This window comes from Gekko japonicus, unplaced genomic scaffold (genome assembly GCF_001447785.1).
Source record: "Gekko japonicus isolate JY-2015 unplaced genomic scaffold, Gekko_japonicus_V1.1 scaffold71, whole genome shotgun sequence".
In the NCBI taxonomy this organism is placed as follows: Eukaryota; Metazoa; Chordata; class Lepidosauria; order Squamata; family Gekkonidae; genus Gekko; species Gekko japonicus.
The window spans coordinates 1,237,792-1,245,811 of record NW_015164667.1 but is presented as its reverse complement, the minus strand read 5'-3'; positions in this window follow the sequence as shown (position 1 = coordinate 1,245,811).

Sequence of the window (8,020 nt, the reverse complement as noted above, 5' to 3'; positions counted from 1 at the left end):
CTTCTTGCTCCTTGTGGCCTGGGGCTGCTGGGAGCAGGGGGTGGGCCTTGTTGCACGTGCCTACCCCCGGGTTCTTTACTGCTGGAGCTCCTGTGCGCTCCTACAGGAAATGACCCCTGGTGTTTCTGAGCCCAAACAATAGTCTGCTTCTTGTTACTATGGTGTTGATGTTTTTATTATTTCATTTTTCCCAAATGTATGCCAGGAACAAACATCCCTAGATTTCTTACTATGTATTCTTATGCAGAGTTAATCCAGAGTTAATCTTTGTAGTACCTTGCAGATTCAGTCATGGTAGTGGTATTGTTACAATTATGTCAAGTTTAGAATGTGACCCAATTGTGACTCACAGGTTAATGGGTGATGGTTTAGGAAGACTGAAGCAGCGGTAGGGAAATGCCCCCGCCCAGGGCCCTCCCAAGGCTTTTTTGTGCCCTAGGCGGGGCTACCTTCCGGCACCCTGTGCGTGCTTGCCATGCACACCCACCCATTATGGGGTTGCCAACCTCCAGGCAGGGCCTGGAGAGAAGGAAGTCTCCGTGAATCCGCCTAAGAATAATCCCCCCCCCCTTTCACTGCCTTCGGAGAAGCCCAGCCGGGGTGGGCAAGGAGCCCTTTGATCTGCCCCTTCCGCACTCCCGAGAAAAGCCCGCCTCTTGGTGAGCCACGCCACGTTCCACGCAGCCACCTTCTCCTATTTGTCTTCTGCCGGGCATCGCCAGCCGGCGAGCCCAGGTGAGGGGAGCCCAAGGCTGGGTGGCGATTCCCTTTCCCGCCTCCCCCATCACTTGGTCATGCGGGGCCACCTCCTGCTGCTCCCCGGTGGGCGGCCGCCAGCCCGCCTCTCTTGCTGTGGCGGGTCCGCTTCCTCTCCCTCCGTGCCGCTTGGCCCACAATATGCCTCTGCTGCCCTCCGGCTGGCCGCCATGCCATTCCGCTCGGTGGACTGGCCACTGTGCTTTGCCTGCTGCTGGTGCTGAAGGGCCGCCTGGGCACCGCTGCTGCAGCCAGCGCCCTACACCTCGCCAGCCACCCTCCCCAGCAGCAGCAGCTGCCACAAAGTCCCCTACCCGGGACAGCCTCTTCTTCTACCTCTGCTCCTGGTAGGGTCCCACAGTTTTGCAAAATGCTCGCCACCAAAGAGTGAGCAGCAATGGCGCGCACGGGCTTTTGGTGGGGGGAGGCACAGTTCGGCGCCCCATCCAGGGCCTGCCGCCCCATCCACTGCCCAGCGCTCTAGGCAAATGCCTAGTTTGCCTAGCGGGTGAGCCAGCCCTGCCCCCCCCTACATACACAGTACTTTCTATACGTTTAGTTTATCCATTTGGGTGGGGACAGCAGCAGCAGTGCCAGCTGTAAAAACTGTGGTATCCTGGCTGGTATATTGTGAATGTCTGGAAAAAACAGATAAAAGAGTGATGTAGGGGTGCTTTCCAAACAAATTGACCATAATTTCTTTTGACAGATGAAAAATGGTGCTGCTTTGCCTTGTCAGTAGAACCAGTTCAGCTAAAAATCATTAAAACTTGTCTGTGTGTATTGAACTTTATACTCCACAGAGAAGCTATTTGTGGCTTTGACAACCATATAATTAAACAATTATAGTGCTGGAATTTTATTTGATAAAATAGCCTGCTGTAGTCACTTGTCTGAAAAGGCTTTAGTACTTACACAGTAATGGATGACTTACAGAATATTTCTTGGCACCTAATGTCTGCCAGGATGTGATGTTTAACTTGAGTATCATTTTCAACAGTCTGCATACTCTAAATCTACAGGAATAGGGTAGTCTCTTTTCATGAGAATGGAAAAGGGCAGTAGGATATACCCCCGTTACACTTCACTAGTACCATCCAGATCGGTATTTCCCAGTGCCAGCTCCAGGTTTTTGGGGTGTGGGAGGGATGAGGAGGAGTTGCCTCACAATTTGAATACATTCTGGGCTGCCAGTAACTCTGGGCTGATGCTGCTCCTCCCGGCTGACACCGTTAGTTGGGCCCACGATTCTTGTGGTAACTTGCTTCGTCCATCATGTCTGGTTAGCCCTTTTGCTAACTTGATGGTAGACCAAGAGTGAATATTGGCTCTCACTGACTCAAAAGAAAGACTATGCAGCTGACTTTCACTTGCTGTTCAAGAGCACCACATGCCAACAGCCAGGAGTATCCGGCTATTCAGCTTGTGTTGAAAGTGAAAGCTCAGTGACTTACATTAAGAGTTACTCACCAGGCCTGGTATCTGCGGTTGTTTTGGGGTATACCAGTAATGTGGGTGTCGACTGGAAAACTTACTCCTGACATCAGGCCTGTTACAGTCACTTGCCTTGAAGCTAAGCATATGAAGTTTAATATGCTTTTGAAAATGTAGGGGGAAGTATACTTTCACTTTTGCTTTCCATGTGAGAGGAGTAGTGGGCTTTCTATAGATCTGAGATAGTAGCCCCAAACCTGTGACTAGATGATACTTTTTCAAATTATTTATGTTTATTGTATGGTCATGTAATACTTTTTCAATTATACTTATCCAACTTGCATGACTAAATGCTCTTCCATATGATAAACTCCATGTATAGGACAGATGATTAACTGCTGAAGAGACGTTTTCTAGCTGTCCTTATCTCTGACATCATGTAGGGTTGCCAAGTCCCCCTTGGCCACCAGCAGGGGGTGGGGTTGGGGTAGAATTGCCAGCTCCAAGTTGGGAAACACCTGGAGATTTGGGGATGGAGCCTGGGAAGGACAGGAACCCCAGTGGAGCACAATGCCATAGAGTCCACCTTCCAAGGCATCCATTTTATCCAGGGGAACTGATCTCTGTAGTCTGGAGATGAGCTGTAATTCCAGGGATCCCCAGGTCCCACCTTGAGGCTGGCATCCCTATGTATAGGTTCCCCCCCCCTTCTATGGAGGAACTTTGCCATGTGAAAGACCCTTCTGCAGTCTGAAATGCCTCAGGCTTAGTTAGTGCCAAGGAAAATAGGTAATATCTGGCTCAAAATGTCTAGTCTGAGAAGAATGCCTCTGTTGAAATACAGCCATTACTGAGGTATCTAATCCTATGCATTTTTGTATGAATGCAGCCCAAGTCAGTTGTGTGTGGTGTGGGGGAATGCTGTGAGATTAGTGAAGGTAGGGCCTCCCTAACGCCTGCTTTGTTACTTGAAGAGAGTTGTGTAGCCACAGTGGTACCTCGCATTGTAGAATGTGACCTGAAAATAACCACATATAGGTAGTTGTGCCACTTACTCCTACTTTACATCAAGCCACAGTTTACTTATAAGAGTAAACTTTAATCATAGGAGTAAGCTTTAATTAGCTGCTGTGTTTCTGACAAAGGCTTATGCATTTCACTGGATTTTACATACTGCTTATACGTTTTCTCTTTAGCAAATTCGGAACAGCTGCTTTAAAAGGTGCAGTCCCCTCAGCTATAGCTGTAGTGACTATTCACTCCCCGCACGCGCACACACATCACACAAATTGAGCTGAGTTTGTTTTGTTTGCAGTTGCATATAAATAATTGGAAATGATGCTACTTAATTGGAAACCCCTAGAAACAGGATTAATAAGGCATACCCATTATCATAGAAAGTCACTCCAACAAAATTATTACTATGTATTTAAGGTGTAATGGAAGCTTTCCAGGCGCTTGTATTAGCATAAGTGTAGCAAGCAAAAGCTTTTTGCTTAGCAGTCAAGTGGAAAGAGATGTGAACTGCACTGTCTTGGCTTTCTGCCCTAGATCACATCAGTAGGGCTTGGTGTGCATACCTGAGAAAAGGTACTCTACATCCCCAAGGGGCATATTAAATAAGCTCTTGGCAAAGAAAAAGTTGTCAGAGGGATTTCTATTAAGAAGCAGCCAACTGCCAGATTGTATGCTGCTTCATAAATAAAAATATTTACTTGTACTGTAGCTACACAGTGTGCTGAATAAGCAAAAAGAGATATGTAGGACCCATATTCTGTGCATTAATGAGCTGCCTTCAAATCCAATATTAAAGTTCCGGAAAATCAAACCATATCTACAGAAAAAAAAATGCACAGCCCTCCTGGGAGTATTTGCCAGTACACCCCTACCAGAAGTTTCCTTCATACAAGTAACTGGCATACATTCAAAACTCTCTTCCTTGATTGACAGTTGACTTTATATGGGAAGGGATTTTTTATATTCTAATGGACTGCCTGCATAATGTAGTAATATAGTTCCTGGGGAAACTATCAACAAAATATCTTATTGCCCATTGCTTTCTCCTTTTGTCCCACATCTTTATTTGCTAGAAGCCCTTCATAGAACTCCTTGAACTTTAGGCTGTATTTTCTTTGCTCACAGAAAAATTCTGCATTATCTAACATGTTTCCCGTGCTCTGGACTGGAAAACCAATACCTGCTATTTAGGGGGGGGGCAGGAGGGGGAAACTAACTTCCACAACAGGACTATGGCAGTCCTTAGGAGGATTTAGTGTTTGAAAAGAATATAGAGTAGACCATAGGACTGGCCTCTTAGTCTTTGCCAACATGGAATGAATGTCTATTTTCTTTGCCATTAAGTTAACATTATGCTTTTAATATATTTTGTTCAGCCTGTAGGATGGTATGTTAAAGTCAAAGTTGTGTAGTAAAATTAATCACTCCAGCAAATCCTGTATTATGCGGAACTCTTCCATAGACCTCAGAAGTTGATAGATTGTCTGCAGCACACAGCACTTCTGGCAGCATCTACTGTGTATTCTGATGACACATACTAATTTTGGTTGACACAAAGATTATTAGGGCTGCTGCTGAATCACTGCACAATAATAAAGACAAACACATTTTTGAGAGGGAACCACGGATCCCACATCCACCTTGATGACTTCAAGTGTGCAGCAGGAGATTACATAGTAATATAAAATCTGTGTCATAAAGTTGAAGCTTAAGTGATCGTCTGCTTTTTAAAATGCCTTTGCATATTGCATGTAGAACCACTTATAGTCATTATTCTCTTTTGCTTTGTTTTTCTTATATATAATTTATTTTTTCAATTTAGGAACCAGATTTAGAGTGGGATGTGTAGTTCCATTATTATTTTCTTGATACATTTTTAAGTCAATGTGACTGTGATTTAAAGGAGGACAGGGTTTTTAAAAACTCTTTCTCCTTGCATTATTTTTACACTAACAGTTTCCAACACTACCTCCCCCAAGCTTCTTTCACTACTTATTTTGCTGTCAAGTCACAGCTGACTAATGGTGACCCCATAGGTATTTCAAAGCAAGAGGTGTTCAGAGCTGGTTTGCCATTGCCTGCCTCTGTAGTAACCCTGGTATTCCTTGGTGGTTTCCCATCCAAATACTAACCTGGGCCAGGTCTTTTGCCCATCAGACTTATTTCAGATATGTCCATGGCATATCCTTCGCTTACAGCTTCGCTTAGTCGTCTGCATACAGGCCCCACCACTTAAACCTACTCATTAGACTCTCCTCTTTAATATTGGAAGTCCCTGTGATCAAAGGCTAGTCGCTTCTCCAATGTTAACCCAGTCCCTTGGAAATAACAGCCAGTAAATAAGACAGTTCTTGTGAAGTACCTCATTTTTGCCAGCAGGGAGCAAAGGCTTAACATACAGCCTGCAAGAGTCTATGGTTGTTCCTGGTCACATGGGCCAGGCTCTTTGACTTCCTGAAAAAAGCTTGTGTCTTGCTTGCTGCTTCTAGATGCTGATCGCCATTTTTAAGCATGTTTACTTTTTTCAAAATTTGCCAAAGTCCCGGAAATTTGCCCAAACGCTTATTTGACTCTTGGGGTCTCTCTAATACAGTTTATTGCCGCTCAGGACTCCGTCCCCACTACCAAGGCTTTTCTTTAATCACTTATTTGTTATTTCCGGGTGGGGGAGTCCCCCCTCACTTTTAGTAAAAGGGGACTCGCTCATTCTCTGGTGTTCTTGCTTTAATGGACTCACTCTTCAACGTCTGATCACTCGGATCTCACCAGGTAAGGATTTAAACACTGTACCTCCAAGCGCTTGTCCCGGTGTGCGTAGCTTAGTCCCATTCGGGAACACAGCACAGAGACCTTCGGAGGAAAGGGAGGCCTCAGTCTGCCGGCAGCATGCCTGCAGAGAGGCAACCCTCAGTGCCCCATGGCAAGGGACTCATCGCAAGAGTCCCAGGGGAGTGTGGACATTCGCATCCCCTCTCAATGGTCTGGTCCACGGATAGCCCCCCAGGAGCCTCCCAGGAGCTCCCTGGGGAAACGGCCGCCATCAGCCTGCCAAGACCGGAAGCCCTCCAGAATTTTACATTTATCCCCATTGAAATTCATTTTGTTTTAGCCCAGTTTTCCAGTCTGTCAAGATCATCCTGTATCTTGACTCTGTCTTCTACCGTATTTGCTATCACTACCAATTTAGTATTATCTGCAAATTTAATAAGCATTCCCTCTATTCCTTCTCCAGATCATGTATAAAGATGTTGAACAAAACAGGTCCACTCCCAGGACAGATCCCTGAGGCACTCCACTTGTCACTCTTCTCCAAGAGGAGAAGTGCATTGACAGTGCATTGAGAGTGGATTATTTAGTGTGTGATCTCAGCCAGTAATAGGATCCAAACCACATTTTAACAATTTGTCAACAAGAATATTGTATGGAACCTTATAAAAAGCGTTACTGAAATCAAGATAAACTATGTCTGCAGCATTCCTCTGATCCAGCAAATGGAGGATAGGAGAATTAAGTAAGCTGCTTCAGGTCCCTGTTGGGGAGAAAGGTGGATATAACCAAAGTAAATACTGAATATCCTTGGTGAAGGGCAAAAATACCATGAAGTGCTATAGATCATGGTCCAGGTAGAGGCCTGGATGCAACACATCACTTCCAGTGCAGCACAGAACAGGAATGTTTAACTCTCTTTAGATTGCAGAGCCTAGAAAGATATTGCTAAATATATGTCTTGATGTCAGGGCGCCTCAGTATGAACTAGTTGCCATGGTCACCATCTTCAGCTGGTTTACCTTTCACAGAGACCAGAAAATGAAAAATGAATGTAATGTCTAGAACAAAGAAGCTACATATTTTTGCAGACACAGTAACTTAGTCTAGCTGACTCAGTGTTTGGGATTGAAATTGTTAGGAAGCATCTCTGTTTTGAATGGTAAACAGAGAATGGCAGAATTAAGCCTTACAAGACTACTTAATTAATATGCAACATTTTGTGCCCATGCGTTGAATTTTTAAAAGGGCTTTTGGTACAGAATTTGGTACATTTAACTCTCAGGAATTCCGTTCATTTTGAGAGGGGCTGATTAAGAGGAAGTATTAACCCAACCTAACTTCATTTTGGGGGGGAAACAAATCCAATGTATTTTTGTGTACTGCCACACTGACCATATACAACATATTTTCCATTTTACCACTTAGTCATTCTCAAAGCATATCATAGAATCAGAATGGAGACAATTGGTTTGGGGTGAAGGGAAGCAACCTGACAGATAGCTTTAGGAAGGGAAAGGATAATTTATCCATATACTTTGGTTCCCTTGACCCAACCTCAGGAAGAGGAATGAATACAGTTTGGGGAGTTCAGAATGCTGCAGCCTGATTTTTGTCATGGGTTAGTTGATAGGAGTGCATTTCCTCTATTTTGAAACAACTATATTAGTTTCCAGAGTTCAACTCAAGGTGGTGGTTATGACCCTTAAAGCCCTTTACAGCCTAGGACCCATGTATCTGAAGAATAGTCTCTTCCCGTATCCCAACCAGTGTTCCCTTTAAGTTGAGTTAGAGTGAGCTAGCTCACAGTTTTTTAGCCTCCGGCTCACATTTTTTTATCTGAGCTCAGGAAGGATGGCTCCAGAGCAACCTAATTTATGCAATAGCCAAATCGCTCACTCGCAAATTTAATGCCAGTAGCTCACAAAGTAGAATTTTTGCTCACAAGACTCCAGAGCTTAGAGGGAGCATTGATGCCAGCCATGGTTCTCTCGTTGCCATCCTCTAGCTGTTCCCCATCTTAAAATAACCTTCTTGGCATCTATTA